Source organism: Triticum aestivum, chromosome 6D, assembly GCF_018294505.1.
Source record: "Triticum aestivum cultivar Chinese Spring chromosome 6D, IWGSC CS RefSeq v2.1, whole genome shotgun sequence".
In the NCBI taxonomy this organism is placed as follows: domain Eukaryota; kingdom Viridiplantae; phylum Streptophyta; class Magnoliopsida; order Poales; family Poaceae; genus Triticum; species Triticum aestivum.
The window spans coordinates 43,886,359-43,904,606 of NC_057811.1; positions in this window are offsets into that span (position 1 = coordinate 43,886,359).

Here is an 18,248-nt window from a genome sequence, read left to right on the forward strand (position 1 = left end):
CCAGTGTATTAAGTAATTTGATCTGAACTATGTTCATGCATTTGGTTTTGTCACCCCACAAGTTTGATTTCTTCAGATATTCTACCAACCTACAGTACTTAAGCACCAAGTTTGATCTGAACTACAGTACAGTACTTACCCCACAAGGTCCTGCTATTCAGAGAGTTGCAAATGTAAAGTAGACCAACATAACTTGTTAGCTAGCTATCAGCAGAAAAACAGGCACGTGACACTGAGATTGCTGATGGCCATGGTGTACTAGAGAAAACACGAGTTTGCATTTTACATATGGACACATTCGTCCGTGGGCATGCAACACGAGTTTGATTTTTTACTGAATACCCACTCCACGTTACTCCCTCCCCATTCCTAAATATAAGTCTTTGTAGAGATTCCACTATGAACTAATACGAAACAAAATAAATGAATCTACACTTTAAAATGCATCTATATACATTTATATGTGGTTTATAGTTTTACAAAGACTTATATTTAGGAACGGAGGAAGTAGAAGTGAGCAGATGCAAAACCAGCAAATATAATAAATTTGTTAATTCAAGTAAAAAAAGGCCACTCGATCTTTGTTGCTGCCGATAATAAGAATCCTTCCTGCAGCTTGGCCTTGACTTAGAGCAACTCTACTAAATTCCCTACCCGCAAAACCTAAAATGATTTTGCGGGTGGTTCATGCTCGGAGCAGAACAGATACCGCAAATTTAAAAACATAAACTTAAACAGGTTCCCGCTACATAGATCAGTCCGGAACACGACATAGTTCATCATACGCACAGACAAACTAAACATAAAAACCTAGCTCGACGGAGGGTGTACTCGAGCTGGTACTCCTCCTTCGCCCCCTCGAGGCATTCGGTGGCGCCCGCTTCGCCAGCCTCCACCGCCTCCTTCGCGGCATGGTGCATGATCTTCGCCTTGCGGAGCTTCTTCGTGGTTGGCCAAAAATGCTCGTGGAGCTCATTGAAGCGCTGCCATGCATGGTTGCCGCCGCTGCAGGAGAGGGCGCTCCGGTTGCACGTCTGCGCCGAGCGCCATAGGTCGACGATGTGCCAGCTGTTGCTACCGGCCGCGCGACCTGCGGTGGCCCCCACATTTGCGTTCTTCTCCCGCTATTGGTCTGTGCTTGAGAGGGAAAAACCGGCGAAATCGGTCACCAGAGCTAAGAAAGGAAGGTGGCGGAGGGGGAATGGACTACGGCAGAGGGGGTGGATCTATTCGAGACGGAAACCCTAAAATGCCCCCTGCATATAGCGGCCGAAGCCGCTGTTTGCGGGGCGCCTGTATATTTTTTAGGGGCCGGTGAGAATATAGCACTTCTATTCCGGCCCAAACATATGGGTCAGCGACGGATACATCATCTGCTAGAGTTTCTCTTCCTCTTCTTCCAGGTCGACACTCGCATCCAGAACAAACTAAGAGGTTGTTTGGATCTTTGCCCGTGTCCGCCTTGCCAACGAATGGCACGCCAATTATTTGGCGGACAAATAGGCCGCCTGCACCTCGCCAACAAGCCGGCGACAGATTGCACAGGAAAGCTGGCTAGGCTTCGGGCGATCCAAATTATTGGAGGCGATCCAATAGATGTCACCGTTCTGGTCAATGCCAAAATTTTGGGTTGGCAAACGGCAACACCGATCCAAACAGGCTCTAAGTAGCCCTGTCATCCAGTCAAACAACAGACAGAAAACTGACCTCGTAATGCAGCAACAACAACAGCAACAACGACATCAACAACAACAATAACAGCAACAGCAACAGCAGCAACAGCAACAGCAACAACAACAAGAACAACAACAACAACGACGACGACGACAACAACAACAACAACAACAACAACAACAACAACAACAACGACGACGACGACGACGACGATAACAACAACAATAGTCCAAAAACCGACCTCGTAATAAGTATATATAATTTCTCTGACACACTAGTTACAGAAGGAACCTCCCAGTGTGACATGATGAGAGCATGAAGTTAATCGCTACTAGTTAGTACCCCGAATGTGATCTAATTAATTCAGCACAAATAGCGTTGAGCCACTTGTCATTGGTTACAACACTAACCACTGGTCATCAATACACTAGTTTAAACCAGAGAAGCGGTACAGACCCACTCGGTTGAAGATCAATAATAGTAGTTCAAGTGCCGGTAGGGATCTCCTCCCCTCCCCTCTCGCGACCGCGTCGCCCCCGCGGGCGACCGGCTGTGCGGCGACCTCCTCCTCCTCCTCCAGCCCCCTCTCCCCTTCCTCCCCATCACCGTCGCTGGCGCCCGCAGCTGGCCTGGCCCCAGGGACGCTGGTGGCGGCGGCCCCCTGACTTTTCCCTCTTGGTGACTCTCCGGCACGGGGTGGAGCTGCACCGGGGGGTGCTCCTAGGCGGCGGTGGTCTGGCTGGCGGCGGGGTTCCTCGACGCGGCGTGGGCGGGCGGCGCCGTTGGCGGCAGGGTGGCCCAGCGGCGCAGCCTGGTGGCGGCGCTCGGCCCAGATCTGGGCCCTTCGGGCCCCATCTAGGCCTGGGCGGGCCGTCAGCGGGGCGGGTCTGCGGCATGATCGACTCCCGGGAGGTGGGGGAGCGGCGATGAACAGCGGGGTGCTGGCGGCGCCGATGCCAGCCTGCTGCAGCGTGGCCGGCGGGGCTTAGCGGGCCCATTTCAGGCCTGGCCGGGCCAGGGGTGGCCTGGTACGCCCCGCTGTCATCTCCGGACGGCTACCGCGATGGTGCCGGAGGCGCGGGCCTCTTCCATGACGGCGGTGGAGGTGGTTCCCTCCCACTTGGCCTTGGTGATGCTGCTCCCGTCGCTTGGATCTCCTCCCCGGTCTTCTTGGCCTCGTGATGGTGCTTGCAGCAAGACGGCGTAGGTGGCGGCGCAACCGTGATGGCGCATGGTGTTGGGCGGTGGTTTGGCTGGTCGGCTCCGGTTGGCCAGTGGGGTTTGGAGTGCGGGAGAAATCCTTGCAGGTTCATCCGGCTCCGATGTGGTGACACCGGCGGGTGCCACTATCCCTTCTTGGAGGGTGTCGGTAGTAGCTATCCCCCACCTCCCTCCGCGTACTGGGGGAAGCCCTAGGACTTGTCCGTGTAGCAGCGTCGTCAGCGTCGCATCCCTTCTTGGAGGTGCTGCTTAGTTCGCGGTAGATCGGAGCCTCGGGCTGTGGTGGTTTGTTTCAGGAGGGCGCAGCGATCGCGGGTCTTCAACGCTTTGTCGAGCTGCCGCTGTTGGCATTTATTTCTTCTTCTTTTTCTTTGGGCTTGATGTGCTTCTCGCCCCAGCATTTCGATGTGTACAATGGTGGTTTGCAAAACCCTTTTTCAGTATAATAGTAGTTCATTTCTACATTGTCACAACCATTTGGTCTTTTGTTCTTCCGGTTGTCTCCTATTCCCACGGCTTTGTGTATCTTTTTTCTTCATTTCTCATCCTCTCCTCATCTACTTTGTACGTGAGTTTCACCTACTTGGCATACTAAGAAGCTAATGCTGCTAACATGTAGAAGTGAAAGGGTAGAGGTGAAGTGGGGCACTGAGATATAATGGTATAAATGAAGGGTAGAAGTGGAATGATGCACTAGGATTTGCTATCTAGTCGGGAGAAGATTTGTGGTATATATAAGGGAATCACTATAGGTCGCCCAACTGATCTTTTGGTGCACGTCCACCACCTCCATGACCGTCATATATCTTTTAATCGGAAGGCTCCGAAGTAACCTTCATTATAGTACATGTTTTCATGTGGGAAAGAAGATGTCACTGGTAGAGAATAGGCCTTTAGTCCCGGTTCGTAAAGGCCATTAATCCCGGCTGTGCAACCGGGACTAAATATGTGCCACTAAAGCCCCCCCCCCTTTAGTCGCGCCTCTTACGAACCGCGACTAAAGGCCCGTCCACGTGGGCGCCAGGAGTCCGTCGGGGCGAAGGACCTTTAGTCCCGGTTCTCGTGGCTAACCGGGACTAAAGGCCTCCTCCGCAGGTTTAGGGTTTTAGCCCCCCTAAATCTGGTTTTTTTGCGATTTTTTTTATTTTTTTTTATTTTCAAATTTCTGAATTATTTTAACCTCTAATCTCTAATCACCACCCCTCATCACTGCTCAATTTATCCTCTAATCTCTAATCACCCCTCATCATTCCAAATCATCTAACTTCCCGGACGGTCACCCATCCTCTCACTACTCCAGCCTGAGCACGCTTAACTTCCAGGTTCTATTCTCCCTCGTTTCCAAGTCTGCACTTGTTGTTTTCCTGACAATAGTAGGATGTCAATTCTATTAACCCTCAGGAATTTAGCTTGAGCATGAAGTGACACATTTCACTGTTTGAGTTTGAAACTATTGTTTTAAAAAACAATAATTATTTAATAACACTAATATTTCTGGAATAATTAGTTTGACCATTGTTTGACCACTGTTTGACCAGATTTGGCCAAAATTAAAAAAAACTGAAATAATTATTTAGTAACACTAATATTCTAGAATAATTAGTTTGACCATTGTTTGACCACAGTTTGACCACAATTTGAAATTTTTTAAATTTGTTTGCCTCTCCAGATCTTAAAAGCCCCGTATCTTTTTTTTCTGTTAGGTTTTTGAGGATTTTGAAAATGTTTAACAGGGTTCCCCCGGTTAAATTCGGATGTAACTTTTCGAGTAGATGATTTTTCATATAAAAAACTTTTTCATCCGAGTTCGTATGCAAAAGTTATGCCCATTTTAAGAAATTCCAGAGAGATTTTGCAAATAAAGTCCAAATTCATATTTGTTAATTTTCCCAACAACTAGACCACATATCACATGAGAAACTTATTTTATTTTATTTTTTTGACATTTCTATCATTTTCTTTTGGTTTTTCTAAAACTGAAAAGGCGGTCGGGGGGGGGTAGAGTTTGATGGGCCCTTTAGTACCGGTTCGTGCCGTGAACCGGTACTAATGCCTCAAATCCCATTAGTACCGGTTGGTGGCACCAACCGGGACTAGAGGACTAACCTTTAGTCCCGGTTGGTCTGGCCAACCGCGACTAAAGGCCTTCGGGCCAGCCTGAGGACCTTTAGTCCCGGTTGGCCAGGCCAACCGGGACTAAAGCCCCTCCCGTCCGCCAGCTGTCCACCGAGCGCGCTGGGCCCAGATAGTTGGTCGCGGGTCTCCTCCCGAACCGCGACTAAAGACCCCTTTGGTCGCGGTTCGATTATTTTGGGGACTAATGGGGGCGTATGGAAGCCTCTTTTTCTACTAGTGTGTTAAGTATAAGAGGGGTGACTATGCACGAGCAATGAATAACATATGTCATGGTGAAAAAACAAACGTTCCATTCTTTGCGAGCTATATACATCTCTTTTATTTATTACTACATGTTACTACATTTGTTGGTCTATTTCTGGCCAACACTTGCATTTGGACTAGTATTACTCATGAAAACCTTATAATTATAATGTCTCTTAGGCAATCTCAGGTCCGCTAAGACAAGCGTTTCTGACCCACCTGCGTCACCAGGCCCAACCGGAGAGCAACACCGACTTATGAGAGGCATTGGGCCCTCTTCCCCTAAAAGACTAGCCTGTCAGGAGGGGACACCCCCGCCCTTATAAGTCGTGTTATGTCTCCCCCCACAACCAATGTGGGACTAAACCCAACAATCTCCCCTCACACATCGGTCACCCATGGGCCCGCTAACACCAGCATTTTCGACCCACCAACCATGACCGACCACCCGTGAGTCCACCGAGATTTATTCTGGGCACCTGGGCTCTGATACCAATTGTTATGCAATCTCAGGTCCGCTAACACCAGCGTTCTGACCCACCTGCGTCACCAGGCCCAACCGAAGAGCAACACCGACTTATGAGAGGCCTTGGGCCCTCTTCCCCTAAAAAACTAGCCTGTTAGGAGCGAACACCCCCACCCTTATAAGTCATGTTATGTCTCCCCCACAACCGATGTGGGACTAAACCCACCAATTAAATATTGCATTGGGTTAATGAGAAAAGGGAGGCCGTGAGGGCTGAGGCAAAAACAATGTAGTCATTGTGGTACACCAAGGAGAGAATACCTCGTTGCAAAGCTAGTTGGGCTTCTTCCTTGGTGCGCGCGGGTGTGTGTGTGTAGAGTTTCATGTGTGTGTGTGTTCTTGAGAGAAGAAGATAGAGAGATGAAGGAAATATGCCCTAGAGGCAATAATAAAGTTGTTATTTATATTTCCTTATATCATGATAAATGTTTATTATTCATGCTAGAATTGTATTAACTAGAAACTTGGTACATGTGTGAATACATGGACAAACAGAGTGTCACTAGTATGCCTCTACTTGACTAGCTCGTTAATCAAAGATGGTTAAGTTTCCCAGCCATAGACATGAGTTGTCATTTGATGAACGGGATCACATCATTAGAGAATGATGTGATTGACAAGACCCATTCGTTAGCTTAGCACTATGATCGTTTAGTTTATTGCTATTACTTTCTTCATGACTTATACATGTTCCTATGACTATGAGATTATGCAAATCCCGAATACCGGAGGAACACTTAGTGTGCTATCAAACGTCACAACGTAACTCGGTGATTATAAAGATGCTCTGCAGGTGTCTCCAATGATGTTTGTTGAGTTGGCATAGATCGAGATTAGGATTTGTCACTCCGATTGTCGAAGAGGTATCTCTGGGCCTCTCGGTAATGCACATCACTATAAGCCTTGCAAGCAATGTGACTAATGAGTTATTTACGGGATGTTGCATTACGAAACGAGTAAAGAGACTTGCCAGTAACGAGATTGAACTAGGTATGATGATACCGACGATCGAATCTCGGGCAAGTAACATACCGATGACAAAGGGAACAACGTATGTGGTTATGCGGTTTGACCGATAAAGATCTTCGTAGAATATGTAGGAACAAATATGAGCATCCAGGTTCCGCTATTGGTTATTGACCGGAGACGAGTCTCGGTCATGTCTACATAGTTCTCGAACCCATAGGGTCCGCACGCTTAACGTTCGATGGCGATATGTATTGTGAGTTATGTGATTTGATGTACCGAAGGTTGTTTGGAATCCCGGATGTGATCACGGACATGACGAGGAGTCTCGAAATGGTCGAGACATAAAGATTGATATATTGGAAGGTTATGTTTGGACACCATAATGGTTTCGGATAGGTTCGGGCATTTTCTGGAGTACCGGGGGGTTATCGGAACCCCCCGGGGGGTTAATGGGCCTTCATGGGCCCTAGTGGAAGAGAGGAGGAGGCGGCCAGGTGGAGGCGCGCGCCCCCCAAGCCCAATTTGAATTGGGGTAGGGTTTGGGGGGGGGGGCTTTCCTTCTCTCCCTCTTCCTCTTCCTTCTTCTCCTACTCCGACTAGGAAAGGGGGGAAACCTACTCCTACTAGGAGTAGGAATCCCCCCTTGGGCGCACACCATGAGGCTGGCCCTCCTCCTCCCCTCCTTTATATGCGGGGGAGGGGGCACCCCATAGACACACAAGTTGATCTTTAGCTGTGTGCGGTGCCCCCCCTCCACTGTTTCCACCTTGGTCATATTGTCGTAGTGCTTAATTAGGTGAAGCCCTGCGTCGGTAACTTCATCATCACCGTCACCATGCCGTCGTGCTGACGAAACTCTCCCTCGGCCTCAGCTCGATCTAGAGTTCGAGGGACGTCACCGAGCTGAACGTGTGCAGATCGCGGAGGTGCCGTGCGTTCGGTACTTGATTGGTTGGATCGCGAAGACGTTCGACTACATCAACCGCGTTACCTAACGCTTCCGCTTTCGGTCTACGAGGGTACGTGGACACACTCTCCCCGCTTGTTGCTATGCTTCTCCTAGATAGATCTTGCGTGATCGTAGGAATTTTTTTTGAAATACTACGTTCCCCAACAGTGGCATCCGAGCCAGGTCTATGCGTAGATGTTATATGCACGAGTAGAACACAAAGAGTTGTGGGCGATAATAGTCATACTGCTTACCAGCATGTCATACTTCGATTCGGCGGTATTGTTGGATGAAGCGGCCCAGACCGACATTACATGCCCGCGTTCATGAGATTGGTTCTACCGCCGTGCTTCGCACACAAGTGGCTAGTGGGTGTCTGATACATCTCGAACGTATCTATAATTTTTGATTGTTCCATGCTATTATATTATCTGTTTTGGATGTTTAATGGGCTTTAATATGCTCTTTTACATTATTTTTGGGACTAACCTATTAACCGAAGGCCCAATGCCAGTTTCTGTTTTTTTTGCCTATTTCAATGTTTCGTAGAAAAGGAATATCAAACGGAATCCAAAATGGAATGAAACCTTCGCGATGATCTTTTTTGGACCGAAAGCAAACCAGGAGAATTGGAGATGAAGTCGGAGACGCAACGAGGCGGCCACGAGGCAGGAGGGTGCGCCCAGGGGGTAGGCGCGCCCCCACCCTCATGGGCCCCTCGTAGCTCCACCGACGTACTTCTTTCGCCTATATATACTCTTATACCCTAAAAACATCAGGGGGAGCCACGAAACCACTTTTCCACCGCCGCAACCTTCTCTACCCATGAGATCCCATCTTGGGGCCTTTTCCGGCGCTCCGCCGGAGGGGGAATCGATCACGCAGGGCTTCTACATCAACACCATAGCCTCTCCGATGATGAGTGAGTAGTTTACCACATACCTTCGGGTCCATAGGTATTATCTAGATGGCTTCTTCTCTCTCTTTGGTTCTCAATATAAATTTCTCCTCGATGTTCTTGGAGATCTATTCAATGTAATACTCTATTGCGGTGTGTTTGCCGAGATCCGATGAATTGTGGATTTATGAGCAAGTTTATCTATGAATAATATTTGGTTCTTCTCTGAATTCTTATATGCATGATTTGATATCTTCGCAAGTCTCTTCGAATTATCGGTTTAGTTTGGCCTACTAGATTGATCTTTCTTGCAATGGGAGAAGTGCGTAGCTTTGGGTTCAATCTTGCGGTGTCCTTTCCCAGTGACAGTAGGGGCAGCAAGGCACGTATTGTATTGTTTCCATCGAGGATAAAAAGATGGGGTTTATATCATATTGCTTGAGTTTATCCCTCTACATCATGTCATCTTGCTTAATGCGTTACTCTGTTCTTATGAACTTAATACTCTAGATGCATGCTGGATAGCGGTCGATGTGTGGAGTAATAGTAGTAGATACAGAATCGTTTCAGTCTACTTGACACGGACGTGATGCCTATGTTCATGATCATGCCTAGATATTCTCATAATTATGCGATTTTCTATCAATTGCTCGGCAGTAATTTGTTCACCCACCGTAATATATGCTATCTTGAGAGAATCCACTAGTGAAACCTATGGCCCCCGGGTCTCTTTCTTATTATATTGCATATCTTTTATTTATATCGCATCTCGTTTACTATTTTGCAATCTTTACTTTCCAATCTATACAACATAAATACCAAAACTATTTATCTTACTATCTTTATCAGATCTCACTTTTGCGAGTGACCATGAAGGGATTGACAACCCCTTTATTGCGTTGGTTGCGAGGTTCCTGATTGTTTGTGCAGGTACTAGGTGACTTGTGTGTTATCTCCTACTGGATTGATACCTTGGTTCTAAAAAACTAAGGGAAATACTTACGCTACTTTGCTGCATCACCCTTTCCTCTTCAAGGGAAAACCAACGCATGCTTAAGAGGTAGCAAGAAGGATTTCTGGCGCCGTTGCCGGGGAGATTTGCGCCAAGTCAAGTCAAGATTTGATCTCCCGTCAACTAGCCATTTCTGGCGCCGTTGCCGGGGAGATCTACGCTCAAGTCAAGACATACCAATTACCCATCACAAACTCTTCTCCCTCACATTACATTATTTTCCATTCGCCTCTCGTTTTCCTCTCCCCCACTTCTAAAACGATTTTCAAAAACCTTTGCCTTTTTTTCGCCGTCCTTCCGTTCGATCTTGTGTTACCATGTGCCTTCTTTTTGCTTGCATCTTCGCTTGCTAAAAGTTTATGGATCCTCATCCCCTTGCTAATCTTTTTATGAGATTCAATTATGATGAACCAATTTCTAGTGATTTGAGTGCACTAGATTTATGAGGTTTTGCTTGAAATTTGTGAATCTGAAAATTGTGATGAAGAAATTTATGAAGAGATTCACGATAGCTCCTTGAATAAAAAGTATGATTGCAATGATTTTACTATGAATTCTCTTGATGTCAATTGGCTAATAATATGCAAAACTCTAAGCTTGGGGATGCTAGTTTTGCTTTGTCTACTACTTGTTGCAATGATCATGATTGGGGTGATTCTTCTTTTGATCTTGAAAATTTATTTAAGCCCCATGATGAATATGAGATTGATAATAGTGTTTGCAATAATATTGAAAGTGGGTTTGGAAGGGTGTCAACTTTAGATCCCACATATTTGAAGAATGTTCAATCTTATGGTATTTTTGATAAAAGTGGGTTTGGAGAGGTCATGACTTTAGTTAATGATAATCCCACTATTTTGGAAGAGTGTCAACTTCGCATGCATGTGGATCGTGTTGAGAATATGTTATGTGATAGCTATTTTGTTGAATTTGCCTATGATCCTACATGTAATTATTATGAGAGAGGAAAATATGATTTTAGAAATTTTTATCCTACTAAATTACCTCTCGTCATGTTGAGATCGCTATCGTCTCTTTTTTCTTTCTTGCATATGCTAATTTTTGCTTGCTATGATAATATTTTTGCTTATAAAATACCTATGCATAGGAAGTATGTTAGACTTAGATGTGTTTATCACATGTTCTATGATGCTCTCTTTGTGCTTTAATTCTTGTCTTTGATGTGAGCATCATTAAAATTATCAATGCGTAGCTAGGTGCGTTAAACGATAGCGCTTGTTGGGAGGCAACCCAATTTTATTTTTGTTCTTTGCTTTTTGTTCCTGTTTAGTAATAAATAATTCATCTAGCCTCTGGTTAGATGTGGTTTTATGTTTTAATTAGTGTTTGTGCCAAGTAAAACCTATAGGATCTTCTTGGGTGATAATTATTTGATCTTACTGAAAAAGACAGAAACTTTCTACTCACGGAAACAATGTTAAAAATCACCAGAGAGTGATAAAATACTGATTCCAATTGCAGTAGATCAATAAAAAAATTATCTAGGTCGTCCTATTTTTTCAGAATTTTTGGAGTTACAGAAGTATGCGTATGGATCAGATTGCTACAGACTGTTCTGTTTTGACAGATTCTGTTTTTCGTGTGTTGTTTGCTTATTTTAATGAATCTATGAGTAGTATCGGGGGGGGGGGGTATGAACCATAGAGAAGTTGGAATACAGTAGGTTTAACACCAATATAAATAAAGAATGAGTTCATTACAGTACCTTAAAGTGGCGGTTTGTTTTCTTATACTAACGGAGCTCATGAGATTTTTTGTTAAGTTTTGTGTTGTGAAGTTTTCAAGTTTTTGGGTAAAGATTTGATGGATTTTGGAATAAGGAGTGGCAAGAGCCTAAGCTTGGGGATGCCCAAGGCACCCCAAGGTAAAATTCAAGGACAACCAAAAGCCTAAGCTTGGGGATGCCCTGGAAGGCATCCCCTCTTTCGTCTTCGTCTATCGGTAACTTTACTTGAGGCTATATTTTTATTCACCACATGATATGTGTTTTGCTTGGAGCGTCTTGTATGATTTGAGTCTTTGCTTTTTAATTTACCACAATCATCCTTGCTGTACACACCTTTTGGGAGAGACATGCATGAATCGGAGTTTATTAGAATACTCTATGTGCTTCACTTATATCTTTTGAGCTAGATAATTTTGCTCTAGTGCTTCACTTATATATTTTTAGAGCACGGTGGTGATTTTATTTTATAGAAATTATTGATATCTCATGCTTCACTTATATTATTTTGAGAGTCTTTTAGAACAGCATGGTAATTTGCTTTGGTTATAAAATTAGTCCTAATATGATGGGCATTCAAGATGGGTATAATAAAAACTTTCATATAAAGTGCATTGAATACTATGAGAAGTTTGATACTTGATGATTGTTTTGAGATATGAAGATGGTGATATTAGAGTCATGCTAGTTGAGTATTTGTGAATTTGAGAAATACTTGTGCTGAGGTTTGCAAGTCTCGTAGCATGCACGTATGGTAACCGTTGTGTAACAAATTTGAAGCATGAGGTGTTTCTTTGATTGTCATCCTTATGAGTGGCGGTCGGGGACGAGCGATGGTCTTTTCCTACCAATCTATCCCCCTAGGAGCATGCACTTAGTGCTTGGTTTCGAAGACTTGTAGATTTTGGCTATAAGTATGTGAGTTCTTTATGACTAATGTTGAGTCCATGGATTATATGCACTCTCATCCTTCCACCATTGCTAGCCTCTCTAGTACCGCACAACTCTCGCCGGTACCATAAACCCATCATATGCTTTCCTCAAAACAGCCACCATACCTACCTATTATGGCATTTTCATAGCCATTCTGAGATATATTGCCATGCAACTTTCCACCGTTCCGTTATTATGACACGCTTCATCATTGTCAAGTTGCCTTGCATGATCATGTAGTTGACATCGTATTTGTGGCAAGGCCACCATTCATAGTTTTTTATACATGTCACTCTTGATTCATTGCCCATCCTGGTACACCGCCGGAGGCACTCATATAGAGTCATATTTTGTTCTAGTATCGAGTTGTAATCCTTGAGTTGTAATGAATTAATAGAAGTGTGATGATCATCATTATTAGAGCATTGTCCCGTGTGAGGAAAAAAAGAGAAAGGCCAAATAAAAAAGAGAAGGCCCAAAAAAGGGAGAGAAAGGCCAAAAAAAGAGATGGCCCAAAAGAAAAGAGAGAAAAAGAGAGAAGGGGCAATGTTACTATCCTTTTTCCACACTTGTGCTTCAAAGTAGCACCATGATCTTCATGATAGAGAGTCTCTTATTTTGTCACTTTCATATACTAGTGGGAATTTTTCATTATAGAACTTGGCTTGTATATTCCAACAATGGGCTTCCTCAAATGCCCTAGGTCTTCGTGAGCAAGCAAGTTGGATGCACACCCACTTAGTTTCTTTTGTTGAGATTTCATACATTTATAGCTCTACTGCATCCGTTGTATGGCAATCCCTACTCACTCACATTGATATCTATTGATGGGCATCTCCCCAACCCATTAATACGCCTAGTTGATGCGAGACCATCTTCCTCTTTTTTGTCTTCTCCACAACCACCATTCTATTCCACCTATAGTGCTATGTGAAGGAAATATGCCCTAGAGGCAATAATAAAGTTATTATTTATTTCCTTATTTCATGATAAATGTTTATTATTCATGCTAGAATTGTATTAATCAGAAACTTGGTACATGTGTGAATACATGGACAAACAGAGTGTCACTAGTATGCCTCTACTTGACTAGCTCGTTGATCAAAGATGGTTATGTTTCCTAGCCATAGACATGAGTTGTCATTTGATTAACGGGATCACATTATTAGGAGAATGATGTGATTGACTTGACCCATTCCGTTATCTTAGCACTTGATCGTTTAGTATGTTGCTATTGCTTTCTTCATGACTTATACATGTTCCTATGACTATGAGATTATGCAACTCCCGTTTACCGGAGGAACACTTTGTGTGCTACCAAATGTCATAACGTAACTGGGTGATTATAAAGGTGCTCTACAGGTGTCTCCCAAGGTACTTGTTGGGTTGGCGTATTTCGAGATTAGGATTTGTCACTCTGATTGTCGGAGAGGTATCTCTGGGCCCTCTCGGTAATGCACATCACTTAAGCCTTGCAAGCATTGCAACTAAAGAGTTTGTTGCAAGATGATGTATTACGGAACGAGTAAAGAGACTTGCCGGTAACGAGATTGAACTAGGTATTGAGATACCGACGATCGAATCTCGGGCAAGTAACATACCGATGACAAAGGGAACAACGTATGTTGTTATGCGGTCTGACCGATAAAGATCTTCGTAGAATATGTGGGAGCCAATATGAGCATCCAGGTTCCGCTATTGGTTATTGACCGGAGACGTGTCTCGGTCATGTCTACATAGTTCTCGAACCCGTAGGGTCCGCACGCTTAACGTTACGATGACAGTTATATTATGAGTTTATATGTTTTGATGTACCAAAGGTTGTTCGGAGTCCTGGATGTGATCACGGACATGCCGAAGAGTCTCGAAATGGTCGAGACATAAAGATTGATATATTGGACGACTATATTCGGACACCGGAAATGTTCCGGGTGATTTCGGAGAAAACCGGAGTGCCGGAGGGTTACCGGAACCCCCCGGGAGAATTAATGGGCCTTATGGGCCTTAGTGGAGAGAGAGGGGCAGCCAGGAGGGGCCGCGCGCCCCCTCCCCCTCTGGTCCGAATTGTACTAGGAGAGGGGGGGCGGCGCACCCCTTTCCTTCTCCCTCTCCCCCTTCCTTTCCCCCTCCTAGTAGGAGTAGGAAAGAGGGGAGTCCTACTCCTACTAGGAGGAGGACTCCTCCTCCTGGCGCGCCAACAAGGGCCGGCCGGCCTCCCCCTTGCTCCTTTATATACGGGGGCAGGGGGGCACCCCATAGACACAACAATTGATCTATTGATCTCTTAGCCGTGTGCGGTGCCCCCCTCCACCATATTACACCTCGATAATACCGTAGCGGTGCTTAGGCGAAGCCCTGCGTCGGTAGAACATCATCATCGTCACCACGCCGTCGTGCTGACGAAACTCTCCCTCAACACTCGGCTGGATCGGAGTTCGAGGGACGTCATCGAGCTGAACGTGTGCTGAACTCGGAGGTGCCATACGTTCGGTACTTGATCGGTCGGATCGTGAAGACATATGACTACATCAACCGCGTTGTGTTAACGCTTCCGCTTTTGGTCTACGAGGGTACGTGGACAACCTCTCCCCTCTCGTTGCTATGCATCACCATGATCTTGTGTGTTCGTAGGAATTTTTTTGAAATTACTACGTTCCCCAACAGTGGCATCCGAGCCAGGTTTTATGCGTTGATGTTATGCACGAGTAGAACACAAGTGAGTTGTGGGCGATATAAGTCATACTGCTTACCAGCATGTCATACTTTGGTTCAACGGTATTGTGAGATGAAGCAGCCCGGACCGACATTACGCGTACGTTTCGCGAGACTGGTTTCACCGTTGCGAGCACTCGTTGCTTAAAGGTGACCGGCGGGTGTCTGTCTCTCTCACTTTAGTTGAACCGAGTGTGACTACGCCCGGTCCTTGCGAAGGTTAAAACAGCACCAACTTGACAAACTATCGTTGTGGTTTTGATGTGTAGGTAAGAACGGTTCTTGCTAAGCCCGTAGCAGCCACGTAAAACTTGCAACAACAAAGTAGAGGACGTCTAACTTGTTTTTGCAGGGCATGTTGTGATGTGATATGGTCAAGACATGATACTGAATTTTATTGTATGAGATGATCATGTTTTGTAACCGAGTTATCGGTAACTGGCAGGAGCCATATGGTTGTCGCTTTATTGTATGCAATGCAATCGCCATGTAATTGTTTTACTTTATCACTAAGCGGTAGCGATAGTCGTAGAAGCAATAGTTGGCGAGACGACAACGATGCTTCGATGGAGATCAAGGTGTCACGCCGATGACAATGGTGATCATGACGGTGCTTCGGAGATGGAGATCACAAGCACAAGATGATGATGGCCATATCATATCACTTATATTGATTGCATGTGATGTTTATCTTTTATGCATCTTATCTTGCTTTGATTGACGGTAGCATTATAAGATGATCCTTCACTAAATTATCAAAGTATAAGTGTTCTCCCTGAGTATGCACCGTTGCGAAAGTTCTTCGTGCTGAGACACCACGTGATGATCGGGTGTGATAGGCTCTACGTTCAAATACAACGGGTGCAAAACAGTTGCACACGCGGAATACTCAGGTTAAACTTGACGAGCCTAGCATATAACAGATATGGCCTCGGAACACGGAGACCGAAAGGTCGAGCGTGAATCATATAGTAGATATGATCAACATAGTGATGTTCACCATTGAAACTACTCCATCTCACGTGATGATCGGACATGGTTTAGTTGATATGGATCACGTGATCACTTAGAGGATTAGAGGGATGTCTATCTAAGTGGGATTTCTTAAGTAATATGATTAATTGAACTTGAATTTATCATGAACTTAGTACCTGATAGTATTTTGCTTGTCTATGTTAATTGTAGATAGATGGCCCGTGCTGTTGTTCCGTTGAATTTTAATGCGTTCCTTGAGAAAGCAAAGTTGAAAGATGATGGTAGCAATTACACGGACTGGGTCCGTAACTTGAGGATTATCCTCATTGCTGCACAGAAGAATTACGTCCTGGAAGCACCGCTGGGTGCCAGGCCTGCTGCAGGAGCAACACCCGATGTTATGAACGTCTGGCAGAGCAAAGCTGATGACTACTCGATAGTTCAGTGTGCCATGCTTTACGGCTTAGAACTGGGTCTTCAACGACGTTTTGAACGTCATGGAGCATATGAGATGACCCAGGAGTTGAAGTTAATATTTCAAGCAAATGCCCGGATTGAGAGATATGAAATCTCCAATAAGTTCTACAGCTGCAAGATGGAAGAGAATAGTTCTGTCAGTGAGCATGTACTCAAAATGTCTGGGTATAACAATCACTTGATTCAACTGGGAGTTAATCTTCCGGATGATAGCGTCATTGACAGAATTCTTCAATCACTGCCACCAAGCTACAAGAGCTTCGTGATGAACTATAATATGCAAGGGATGGATAAGACGATTCCCGAGCTCTTCGCAATGCTAAAGGCTGCGGAGGTAGAAATCAAAAAGGAGCATCAAGTGTTGATGGTCAATAAGACCACTAGTTTCAAGAAAAAAGGGTAAAGGGAAGAAGAAGGGGAACTTCAAGAAGAACAGCAAACAAGTTGCTGCTCAGGAGAAGAAACCCAAGTCTGGACCTAAGCCTGAGACTGAGTGCTTCTACTGCAAGTAGACTGGTCACTGGAAGCAGAACTGCCCCAAGTATTTGGCGGATAAGAAGGATGGCAAGGTGAACAAAGGTATATGTGATATACATGTTATTGATGTGTACCTTACTAATGCTCGCAGTAGCACCTGGGTATTTGATACTAGTTCTGTTGCTAATATTTGCAACTCGAAACAGGGGCTACGGATTAAGCGAAGATTGGCTAAGGACGAGGTGACGATGCGCGTGGGAAATGGTTCCAAAGTCGATGTGATCGCGGTCAGCACGCTACCTCTACATCTACCTTCGGGATTAGTTTTAGACCTAAATAATTGTTATTTGGTGCCAGCATTAAGCATGAACATTATATCTGGATCTTGTTTGATGCGAGACGGCTATTCATTTAAATCAGAGAATAATGGTTGTTCTATTTATATGAGTAATATCTTTTATGGTCATGCACCCTTGAAGAGTGGTCTATTTTTGTTGAATCTCAATAGTAGTGATACACATATTCATAATATTGAAGCCAAAAGATGCAGAGTTGATAATGATAGTGCAACTTATTTGTGGCACTGCCGTTTAGGTCATATCGGTGTAAAGCGCATGAAGAAACTCCATACTGATGGACTTTTGGAACCACTTGATTATGAATCACTTGGTACTTGCGAACCGTGCCTCATGGGCAAGATGACTAAAACACCGTTCACCGGAACTATGGAGAGAGCAACAGATTTGTTGGAAATCATACATACAGATGTATGTGGTCCGATGAATATTGAGGCTCGTGGCGGATATCGTTATTTTCTCACCTTTACAGATGATTTGAGCAGATATGGGTATATCTACTTAATGAAACATAAGTCTGAAACATTTGAAAGGTTCAAAGAATTTCAGAGTGAAGTTGAAAATCATCGTAACAAGAAAATGAAGTTTCTATGATCAGATCGTGGAGGAGAATATTTGAGTTACGAGTTTGGTCTACATTTGAAACAATGCGGAATAGTTTCACAACTCACGCCACCCGGAACACCACAACGTAATGGTGTGTCCAAACGTCGTAATCGTACTTTACTACATATGGTGCGATCTATGATGTCTCTTACTGATTTACCGCTATCATTTTGGGGTTATGCTTTAGAGACGGCTGCATTCACGTTAAATAGGGCACCATCAAAATCCGTTGAGAAGACGCCTTATGAACGGTGGTTTAGCAAGAAACCAAAGTTGTCGTTTCTTAAAGTTTGGGGCTGCGATGCTTATGTGAAAAAACTTCAACCTGATAAGCTCGAAC